Source organism: Phoenix dactylifera, chromosome 1 (assembly GCF_051530095.1).
Source record: "Phoenix dactylifera cultivar Ajwa chromosome 1, Ajwa_hap1_PhDact_Kaust_v1.1, whole genome shotgun sequence".
Classification (NCBI taxonomy): Eukaryota; Viridiplantae; Streptophyta; class Magnoliopsida; order Arecales; family Arecaceae; genus Phoenix; species Phoenix dactylifera.
The window spans coordinates 58,432,692-58,442,561 of NC_143190.1; positions in this window are offsets into that span (position 1 = coordinate 58,432,692).

Sequence of the window (9,870 nt, forward strand, 5' to 3'; positions counted from 1 at the left end):
TCGAGTGGAGCTCGTGACCTCATTCATGCTTTGGAACTGGGCCTGGACCAAACTCCGGATATTGTAGATCTCTTCCCGTACATGAGCCATCATGTCAGTCACGGCTGTCAAGGAAGGGACCAACTGAGAAGATACGGGTGCAGGAGTGGGAGCAGGCACCGCACCTCGGAGCTCCCGAAGCAGCTCGTCCCTCAGATCTCGGATGATCTCCTGCCGCAGCTCCCGGAGCTGCTCTGGATCAATCCGAACCTCCATAGATGGTGTAGCTGAGGAGAAAGGTCCGGCAAAGGTGGTAGGAGCAGGAGGAGTGGATGGGAGGTCTGGATGGTCTGGAAGGTCTGGGTAGTCTGAATCTGGCTCAAGACTGGGTGATGGTCTAGTGGTCTGAGCAGTGAGAGTAGACTTCCTAACCCAGATCCCTTCTCTCTTCTGAAATCCCATCCTGTGCATAGTCCCCGTACACAAGCGATCAGTCCATCGCAAGGCACGAGAGGGTTCCCTCTCAGGAATGGGAATCTCGTACTGCCTAAAAAGAAGAGTGAATAACATCCCATATGGGAGTGAGAGCCTAGATCTATCTAGGGGCTCACACATATACCTATAAATGAGCTTTGGGAAGTTGATCGGGGTGTCCTGAAGGATATAAGACATAATAGCTAAGTCCCTCTCATTCACAAAATCAAATCTCCCTGTCTTAGAAAAGATGGACCTGGACAGAATGCTCAAAAGGATTCTCACTTCAATAGGAAGTGAGCTAGCAGATACCTCATCTAGGGGGGACTGAGGTGGATGCCCTAAGACGACCGTAAGGGCCGCAACTCTATCCTCAGGGTGTACGGGAGCCACCCCTACTAGTGGAAGGTGGAGGATGTGGCCAATAAGATCCTCCGTGACAAACACAGGGACACCGGCTACTGTGCCCTCGATACCCCCATCTCCCCGATGGACGGTACCGTAAAACTCTCTAACGAGCCCTGGATATGTGGGGAGGTCCAATGTAAGGAAGAACTCTAAGCCCTGGACCCTAAGTCTTTCACCTATGGTGAACCCTTCCCGGGAGAGGAAGTCGAAATCGACATACCTCCCGGTGGAGACGACCTTCCCGGCCAATGGCCTCGCGGGAACCGCCCTAGGCAGGGAACGAGCCAGAGGTGGTTGCCTCGCGGGATCGTGCCGCGCCTTGGAGCGCCGCTCGGGACCGGCCTCGGGACGGGACCTCTTCCTAACCACGGTCTTACGAGGCATCTTGACCTAAACGGGAAGAAACACCTAAAGGACGGAGAAAGGTCGACGGAGGAGACTCGGGACGGACCGGAGACGACCTAGGAACGGACGAAAACCCTAAGAACCGGTGAAAAATCGACCGAACAGAGGTTGGAGACGATCGGGGACGACCTAGGAGTCGGCTCTAGGGCTTCTTGAACAGTGGCGGCTTGAAAGAAAAGTGTTTGCGAAACTACCAACCTAGGGTTAAAAAGTCGGATCCCGACTGCGAGTCGACTCCCCCTCAGCTGCTATCTTTGCGAGTCGACTCCCGCAAATGCGCGAGTCGACTCCCCCTTAGGAGCCGGCTCTGAAACTTACTCGAGTCGTCTCTAACCTTGGCACGCACCTAAAAATCATGCTATAACCGTGCCAAATGCGGGAAAATCACCTAATTGGGATCTGATTTGATGATCATTGAATAGAAACTCTATTTTAACCACATTCTAATCATCAAAATCAATTAATCTAGTGGAAACTCCCACTAGGATGGATCAATCACTCCTAATCCCCTCCTAAGCACACTAAACCTCTCTTCACTTAGGGGTTTTGTAAAAATATCTGCTAATTGATTATCAGTACAAACAAATTGGAGTGACACATCACCATTCAATACATGATCTCTTATGAAGTGATGTCTTATCTCAATGTGTTTAGTTCTTGAATGTTGAATTGGATTTTTAGTTAGATTTATGGCACTTGTATTATCACAATTAATGGAGATTTTATCTTGTTTAATGCCATAATCTTCTAATTGTTGTTTAATCCACAAGATTTGAGCACAACAACTCCCGGCTGCCACATATTCAGCTTCTGCAGTGGATAATGCAACCGAGTTTTGTTTCTTGCTAAACCATGAGATTAGATTTTCTCCTAGAAACTGACACGACCCGCTGGTACTTTTTCTATCAAGCTTACATCCAGCGAAGTCTGAATCTGTGTACCCTATTAAGTTTAGGCTAGATTCTTTAGAGTACCATAGCCCTATGTTCTTAGTTCCTATTAAGTATTTAAATATTCTCTTAACTGCAGCTAGGTGTGATTCTTTAGGATTAGCCTGATATCTAGCACACATGCACACACTAAACATAATATCAGGTCTACTTGCAGTAAGATATAGTAAAGATCCTATCATACCTCCATAAAGTTTTTGATCTACAGATTTACCTGATTCATCTTGATCTAATTTGCATGATGAGCTCATGGGGGTGCTGATTGATTTGTTTCCTTCCATATCAAACTTCTTGAGCATCTCCTTGACATATTTTGCTTGATTGATGAAGATGCCTCCTTCAGATTGTTTGATTTGAAGCCCGAGGAAGTAGTTCAGCTCTCCCATCATGCTCATTTCAAACTCACTCTGCATCAAATCAGCAAACTCTTCACAGAGGCGATTGTTAGTAGCACCGAAAATGATATCATCAACATAAATCTGTACTAATAACATATCTTTGTTTTGCTTTTTCAAAAATAATGTTGTGTCTACATTTTCCCTAGAGAATTCATGTTCTAATAGGAATTTACTAAGTCTCTCATACCATGCTCTAGGTGCTTGTTTTAATCCATAAAGTGCTTTGTTCAGTTTATACACATGATTAGTGTATTGATGATTTTCAAAACCAGGAGGTTGTTCTACATACACTTCCTCATTTATATACCCATTTAAAAATGCACTTTTTACATCCATTTGAAATAGTTTGAAATCCTTAGAGCATGCATATGCTAATAATAGTCTAATAGCCTCAAGTCTAGCTACGGGAGCAAAGGTTTCATCAAAATCTATGCCTTCTTCTTGATTATAACCCTTTGCCACTAGTCTAGCCTTATTCCTTATAACAATTCCATTTTCATCTAGCTTATTTTTATATATCCATTTTGTACCTATAATTGGATATTCAGAAGGCCTCTCTACTAGATCCCACACTTTGTTTCTAGTAAATTGGTTTAGTTCTTCTTGCATTGCATTTATCCAATTTACATCATTTTCGGCTTCTTCTATATGTTTGGGCTCAAAGTGTGAAACAAAAGCTAGATGGTTATTCAAATTTCTAAGGGATGCTCTAGTCCTAACCGGTTGAGATGGATCATCTAGAATGAGTTCCTTAGGATGCCCGTGAGCAAACCTCCAAGCTTTTGTTAACCCATGATCCACAATAGGCTCTTGGCTTGATGATGCTTCCTCAATCAATTTTTGATTATCATCTTGTAATCCCATCTCATCTATCTTTTCTTCAAGTATTTCAATATCATCATCACAATTAACCTTCTTACTAGATGAGATGTCATTAGAGTCATCAAAAACAACATGTATAGATTCTTCTATAACTAGGGTTCTTTTATTAAAGACTCTATAGGCTTTACTAGTTGTAGAATAACCTAAAAATATTCCTTCATCAGATTTAGGATCAAATTTTCCTAGATTATCTTTCCCATTATTATGGACAAAACACCTACATCCAAAAACATGAAAGTAATTAACTTTTGGTTTTCTGTTTTTCCACAGTTCATATGGTGTTTTCTTTATAATGGGTCTTAATAAAACTCTATTTAATATATGGCAGGAAGTATTAATGGCTTCTCCCCAAAAGTACTTAGGGAGGTTACTTTCACATAACATCGTTCTAGCCATTTCCTCTAGAGTTCTATTTTTCCTTTCCACAACTCCATTTTGTTGTGGTGTCCTAGGTGCAGAAAAATTATGGGTTATCCCCTTTTTACTACAAAATTTATCAAATAATTGATTTTCGAATTCGGTACCATGGTCACTTCTAATGGCTATGACTAAAGACTCTCTAGCATTTGTTACTTCCTTATGGAACTTCTTAAACATAGAAAATGCTTGGTCCTTATGCGCTAGGAACATGACCCATGTGTACCTAGAGTAATCATCTACAATAACTAGGCCATATTTATTTCCACCTAGGCTTGTTGTTCTAGTTGGACCAAATAGGTCCATGTGTAATAATTCTAGAGGCCTAGAGGTAGAGACACATTTTATGGATTTAAAAGAGTTCCTAGATTGTTTGCCAAATTGACATGCCTCACATATTTTGTTCTTTTCAAATTTTAATTTTGGCAGACCTATCACGGAGTCTCTTTTAACTAATTTAGTTATTGTGTCCATGCTTGCATGACCTAACTTACGGTGCCATAACCAACTAGCATCATTATCTTTAGTTTCATTTACAACTAGACATTGGTTATGTTTTGCAAGATCTTCTAGGTCTACAACATATACATTTCCACGTCTAATCCCTTTAAAAACTAAACTATTATCATTAGGATTTGTTATAATACATAGTGATGGTTTAAACATAACATCATATCCTTTATCACATAATTGACTAATGCTTAACAAGTTATGTTTAAGACCATCAACATATCTAACATTATCTATAAAAGTAGAAGGGGTGAATTGAACTTTACCAATACCAATGATGTGACCTTGGTTGTTGTCTCCAAACGTCACAGCACCTCCCTTCTTAGCTTCAAGGGTGAAAAATTGGTCTTTATCACCCGTCATGTGCCTTGAGCAGCCACTATCCAAATACCAGCAATTTTTGTTGACCTTGGCTGCAAGACACTCCTACACAAGCAAGTCATGTCATCTTAGGTACCCAAATTTTCTTGGGTCCTTCATGGTTAGTCAAGTTGGTTCCTTTTGGAACCCATACCCTTTTAATTTTTCTTTTAGTTTTACTTTTCCTAAAATTACATGCATTTGCTTTATGTCCTACTATTCCACAACAAAAGCAAGTTATTTTCTTAATTTTAGTTTTCCCAGCTTTAACAAAAAAGTTACTAAGAAGTTTTTGCTTATTCCTTGGTTTATACCCTAAACCTGCTTTATTAAATACCGCACGTTGACTATTTAGTATCATGTTTAATTTTTCAGAGCTATATGTGAATTTTTCAACTATGGGTTTATATTTGTTAAGTTCTTTAGTTATTGTTTATTTTTCGGCTTTTAGATCATTAAGTTCTTTAGTAAGATCCTTATCTAAGGTTTGTTTATATTTTTTAAGTTCTGAAAATTCCTTAGTTAGTTTTTCATTTTCTTTAGTTAAGGTGTTAGTCTTTTGAGTTAAAAGTAGGTTGCTTGTTTTAAGTTCTATATTTTCTTTGGTGATTAAATCCTTATCCTTAACTAATTTATCGTATTTATGTAGGTATGATTGATTAGTTATTTTCAGTTCTTTATTCTTAAGATTTATAGCCTTATATTCTACCATTAATTCATTAAATGCATCATAAAGTTCATCAAAAGAAAAATCAGGATGCGTGTCGGAAGTTACCTCGTTTTCGTTGGCCATGAAACAAAAATTGGCCTTCTCTTCTTGTTCTTCATCGCTGCTGCTGCAAGACAAGTCCTTGTTAGAAGAAGTAGATTTTAAAGCTATTACCTTTTTCTTATGGGAGGACTCTTCCTCGTTGTGTTGTTTCATGGTAAGCTCATGCGTCATAAGGGATCCAAGGAGCTCTTCAAGTGGAAGCTTGTTCAAGTCTTTAGCTTCTTGGATTGCCGTCACTTTAGCTTCCCACGACCTTGGTAGACACCGAAGGATTTTCCTGACAAGTTCACTGTTAGTATAGTTCTTGCCAAGGCTTTTTAGGCCATTGACAATATCAGTAAACCTAGTGAACATGCATGTAATTGTTTCGTTAGAGTCCATTTTAAATAGTTCATATTTATGAACCAAAATATTTATTTTGGACTCTTTCACTTGATTCGTGCCCTCATGGGTCACTTCAAGTCTGTCCCAAATCTCTTTTGCAGAATTGCAAGTAGAGACCCTATTGAATTCATTACGGTCTAAGGCACAATAAAATACATTCATAGCTTTAGAGTTTAATTGTGCCTTCCTCATGTCATGTTCATCCCAGTCCATTTCTAGTTTAGGTACCTTAACACCATCTACGTATATGGATGGGATGTATGGCCCATTTACTACAATGGACCACATCTCATAGTCTTGGGCTTGGATGAATATTCTCATCCTAGCCTTCCAGTATGAGTAGTCAGATCCATTGAAGAAAGGGGGTCTTTGGGTGGACTGACCCTCAATGTGAGAAGATCCAAATGGGGTTGTCATTTTGATCTTTTAACTCTTGAGTGGAAGAGTTTTTGGCTCTGATACCACTTGTTGCCCAGATAGACAACCCAAGAGGGGGGGAGGGGTGAATTGGGTTTTTAATATAATTTGGCTAATTAAAACTTTGTGGATGATTAATTAAAAACTATAGCAAGTTATTTAATTAAAGCCTAGTGCTGTGAGTAATGTGCGGGGAAGAAGATGAGAGACAATGCACTACAAACACAAAGTTTTATAGTGGTTCGGAGCTAACCCTTGCTCCTACGTCCACTCCCCAAGTCTCACTTGGGAATTTCACTATAACCCCCTTGGATTACAGCCGGTTGTTTTGCAAGCTCACAACCAAATTTGTTGTTTTACGAGCTCACAACGAACTCGGTCGGTTTTTCTAGGCTCACCGACTAGAACCAACCCCGATTGTTTTTCCGGGCTCACAATCAAACCCTTACACACGTTGGTTTTAACTTGGCTCACCAACCAACCTTAAACCCCTTGATTCAATCCCCCGATTGAATCAAGTAAATACAAGAGATAGAAGAAAACAGAAAATAGCTTCTCAAAAAGCAGATTTAAGACAATACAATCGTAAAGGAGTTAGAAGCCCTCAAACGCTTTTAAGCTGGTGAAGAGGTATGGCTTCTGGAACTCCGGTCTCCTCTTGAAAGAGTGGTCGACTTGAATGCAGGAGGAGGAAGCTTTGATTGTTGGGAAGAAGTTGTTGGAGCAGTAAATGCAGATCTCCCCTTTTTCGTTTAAGAGCACTTGGAGAGCTTGAAAACTTGAATGCTTGGAGTGGAATATCTGTTATCTGCCTTGCTATAGTCCTCTGTGGCTATTTAAGCCAACCCCCACGGAAACTAGCCGTTACTCTGCTTTTTCTGGCCGTTCTGCACACTCTGCGCAGCCTGACAATATGACCGTTGGTGGGTTGGAGTCGACTCGCGCGATCAGGAGTCGACTCGGCTGTAGCAGGAGTCGACTCACGCTTTTCCGGAGTCGACTCGGCAACTGTTCCAAATTTGAATTAAAGTTGCCGTCTTGACTGGGAGTCGACTCGTCTTGACCTGGAGTCGACTCGCCAACTTCTGGAGTTGACCTGGCAATTTTTGGAGTCGGCTCATCCACTGAAGTCCGTGGATCCAAATTTGAATTTTGTCCACTCGAGTCGACTCGACTGTCCTGGGAGTCGACTCGAATCTCAGAGCCCGAACTCTCGATTCTCTGTCGTTTGGCTCATCCAGTCTTGGAGTCGACTCGAACCTCCTTGGAGTCGACTCGGCTCTCAGTTTCCGAAAGTTGGTCTTCTGCCTTTTGACGTGTAGCTTGTCTTGGAGTCGACTCGAGCTGTCTGTGAGTTGACTCGAATCTCAGAGGCAGTAACATGGTCTTCTGTCTGTTGATGGTCGCTCAGTCTCGGAGTCGACTCATGTACTGCGGGAGTCGACTCGAATCTCAGAGTCCCAAAAATGCTCTCTGACTTTTTCCTTGTGTTCCGCTGAGAGTCGACTCATGCTTTCTTTGGAGTCGACCTGCCAACCATCGGAGTCGACTCGCGTTCCACTGGAGTCGACTCGAATCTCAGACCCGAAAAACTGCTTTCTGACTTTTCTTTGTGTACCTCTTGGAGTCGACTCTTACTACCCTGGAGTCGACTCGTTGAACATTGGAGTCGACTCGCGCACTTCAGGAGTCGACTCGTTGACAGGTTCTGAGATGAGGCTTTCTGTTCTTCTTTCTGTTCTCAGTCGGAGTCGACTCGTACTAGTCTGGAGTCGACTCGAGCTCGTGCCAGTGAACTTGATACGCTTGGAGTCGACTCGTGATACTCGGGAGTCGACTCGAGTCTCAGACATTGGTTCATGCAGACTTCTTAACTTATCCAAAATACTATGAACCAAGTCTAGAAACACTTGGACAGGATTTTCACTGACACACTCAATTGAATTCATTAGTAATCACAAGATATACTCAATTGCTTTGAGCTCATCAAAATCAAATGGAGTTTTAATCAATCACTCCACAGAAAACACTTTTCTCTCAAGCCGCCACTGTTCAAAAGCCCTAGAGCCGACTCCTAGGTCGTCCCCGATCGTCTCCAACCCCCTTTCCGTCGATCTTTCACCGGTTCTTAGGTTTTTCATCCCTTCCTAGGTCGCCCCCGGTCGGTCCCAAGCCTCCTCCGTCGACCTTTCTCCGTCCTTTAGGTTTTTCATTCCATCTAGGTCATAATGCCGCGTAAGACCGTTGTCCGGAAGAGGTCCCGACCCGAGGCCGGTCCCGAGCGGCGCTCCAAGGCGCGGCACGATCCCGCGAGGCAACCACCTCCGGCTCGTTCCCCGCCTAGGGCGGTTCCCGCGAGGCCATTGGCCGGGAAGGCCGTCACCACCGGGAGATATGTCGATTTCGACTATCTCTCCCGGGAAGGGTTCACCATAGGTGATAGGCTTAGGGCACAGGGATTAGAGTACTTCCTCACTTTAGATCTCCCCACTTACCCTGGCCTTGTTAGAGAGTTCTATGGTACCGTCCATCGGGGAGATGGGGGTATCGAGGGCACAGTAGCCGGTGTCCCTCTGTTTGTTACGGAGGATCTTATTGCCCACATCCTCCACCTTCCATTAGTAGGGGTGGCTCCCACACACCCTGAGGACAGGGTTGAGGCCCTTACGGCCGTTCTAGGGCATCCACCCAGTCACCTCTAGACGAGGTTTCTGCTAGCTCACTTCCGATTGAGGTGAGAATCCTTTTGAGTATACTGTCTAGGTCCATCTTCCCTAAGACAGGGAGATTTGATTTTGTAAATGAGAGAGACCTAGCTCTTATGTTTTATATTCTTCAGGACACTCCGATCAACTTCTCCAAACTCATCTATAGGTATATGTGTGAGCCCCTAGATAGACCTAGGCTCACCCTCCCATACGGCATGATATTCACCCTTCTGTTTAGGGAGTACGAGATTCCCATTCCTGAGGGGGAGCCCTTTCGCGCATTGCGATGGACTGATCGCATGCGTGCAGGGACCCTACACAGGATGGGATTTCGGAAGAGAGAGGGGATCTGGGTTAGGAAGTCGTCCCTCACCTCACAGACCACCAGACCTTCCCCCAGTCCTGAGCCCGATTCAGACTATCCAGACCTTCCAGACCATCCAGATCTTCCATCCACTCCTGCTCCTACCACCTCCACCGGACCCTCCTCCTCAGCTCCACCCACTCAGCCTATGGAGGTCCGGATCTCGTCTGAGCAGCTCCGGGAGCTGCGGCAGGAGATAGTCCGAGATCTGCTCCAGGAGCTCCGGGGTGCGGTGCCTACTCCCTCTCCTGCGCCCACATCTTCCGCATTGGTCCCTTCCCTGACAGCCGTGACAGACATGACGGCTGAGGTGCGGCAAGAGATATACAACATGAGGACCTTGATACAGGCCCAGTTCCACAGCATGAGTGAGGTCATGAGCACCACTCGACAGATGCGGGATGACATCGGCCGTGACATGTCCACCACCACCGCAGGGGCC